The 2,300-nt window shown below is 34.1% G+C and overlaps 1 protein-coding gene across 1 annotated transcript in view; it reads left to right on the top strand.

The window, feature by feature from the left end:
- Window positions 1-2,300, top strand: part of SEC23IP (SEC23 interacting protein) — a 72,447-nt gene that overhangs the window by 33,510 nt on the left and 36,637 nt on the right. The gene's annotated exons all lie outside the window — the stretch shown is intronic.

Raw genomic sequence — 2,300 nt, 5'->3', positions numbered from 1 at the left:
TCTAACCACTTCTATAGTTCTTATTGATACTGAAATAAATAAATAAAAACATTCATATGCCAATGAAGTTTAAACAGTTTAAAAAGGTATTAAATGAAAAATAAAAGCCTTCTACCTCTGCCCTCCTCATTTTCCTCTCAATGGTAGCCACTCTTAATCTTTTGTTTTTTTATACAAACAAAACCATTTTTCATACTATCATTTATATGTATTTTTTTTAAATTTCTGTATGGCACAAGGCTGAATTTAATACAGTTGATTGAACAGATTTTTTTCCTAAAAAGTGGTGAGTTTTTGTCATTGAAATTGAATTTGTAAATTAAAATCTTTCCATTTAAAGGATTTTGCCTTGTGTTTTTAATAAGACCAAAGACTCCTGAACCGCAGATAACTTGTCTTTGATATCTTATGTGTAAACTTGGAGTTTTATGTTAGACTTTTAAGTCAAGTATACTACTTCTGATTTACCTGTATGATTTTCCAACATTAATTTTGATGGTTAATTAACACTAGCAGGACTCTTATAAAATTGATTTTGAGGGAGTAGTACTAATACTTGATTTATAAACTGTCCATACTATGAAGTATAGTTTATCATGTATTAAAATAAATTACTTAGCCTGGAGTGGAAAAGAATTCCTTAATGAGCTCTGTCATAATCCTGTTGTATCTTGAAGGTTATTGTTCAGTTCCAGCCTTCCTCAGTGCCAGATGAATGGGGGACCACACAAGATGGACAGACAAGGCCTCGAGTTGTAAAGCGTGGAATTGATGATAACCTTGATGAAATTCCTAACGGTGTGTGACTGAGGTCTTTTTTAGTCATCTCTATTTTAGCATCATTCTTTAGAATGATAAAAAAAGAAACATAATTATTAGGATTACCTGACATAGTTTGCAGAAATCAGCTAGTTTGGCACATACTGTTCTTTTTAATTTTATTATTTTTATATCCTCATTTTTTATTTATTTTTATTTTTTTTTTTAAGCATGAAAATGAGGTTTATTGAAGAGGGAAAGATAGGATTATAGAGCAAGAGCAAGGTACAGGTTGACAGAGTGAGCAAGGTACATTTCGCCACAGATGATGAATGGACCCCTTATCGCAACAAAAAAGGCCTATTTTTTTTATTGCTACGTAATAATTATACATATTTATGGGTTCTGTGTGATATTTTGATACATGCATACAGTACATACAATAATGATCAAAATCAGGGTAATCAGGATATCCATTACCTCAAACATTTACCATTTCTTTGTGTTGGGAACATTTCACATCTTCTAGCTATTTTGAAATATAAAATAATTAACTGTAGTCAGTAGGGTTAACTGCAGTCACCCTACTCTGCTGTCGAACACTAGAACTTACTGCTTCTGTGTGCCTGTATTTTCGTACCCGTTAACCAATCTCTCTTCCTCCCCCTCCCAGCCTCTGGTAACCATCATTCTACTCTCTACCTCCATGAGATCAACGTTTTTTTAGTTCCTTCATATGAGTGAGAACACGCATATATCGTTATTTTTAAATTTGGAATTCTGTTGAAGATATGCAAATGAAATAATGTGGATTCTAAGATATGTTTTGTTAGGAAGAAGCACTTTGCTGGTTGGAACTAAACTTTGGCAATACTTTTGGGCTTAATGTTTTCATTCCTCACTGGTCTGTGTTACTCTAGTGCAGGGGTTGGCAGACTTTTTCTGTAAAGGGCCAGACAGCTAGTATTTTAGGCTTTGCAGGCCATATGGACTCTGTTGGAACTAATCAGCTTTTCCATTGTAGAGTGAAAGCAGCTGTAGACTGTATGTAAATAGGCATAGCCGTGTTCCATTAAAACTTTGTTTATATTAATAAAAAAAGATAGTGGGCAGGATTTGGCCTATGGGCCGTAGTTTGCCAACCCCTGCTCTAGTGTATGTGCTTTGTTTTCTCCTATTATACCATTTAAGAATGGATTTAATTTTGACAATTACACTTTATGATTGTTTCATTGTCTTATAAAATCATAAAATAGGTACATATATTATGAAATCTGAAGTATTTAGAGTAGAAAAAATAGTGTATGAATCTAACATCAAGTGGAAGGATTTGGGAAAAGATTTTAAAGTTTTATGTTGCTAAATTGCTTCTCCATGTGGGGCTTAGTGCCCTGGGGAGTTCTGAAGCAATCACAAGGTTATGAAGCCTTCATAGGTACAAAGATGCTGGTCATTGCATGCTGATAGCCATGGGGGACAGAGAGAGCCTGCTTCCTCCACCTCTTGTTCTAGTTTGCTGTCATTGCCAAGATGGACAAATT

This window comes from Propithecus coquereli, unplaced genomic scaffold (genome assembly GCF_000956105.1).
Source record: "Propithecus coquereli isolate 6110/MARCELLA unplaced genomic scaffold, Pcoq_1.0 Scaffold179, whole genome shotgun sequence".
Classification (NCBI taxonomy): domain Eukaryota; kingdom Metazoa; phylum Chordata; class Mammalia; order Primates; family Indriidae; genus Propithecus; species Propithecus coquereli.
Note: the sequence above shows the minus strand (reverse complement) of the source record. Positions and strands in the feature narration are given on the sequence as shown.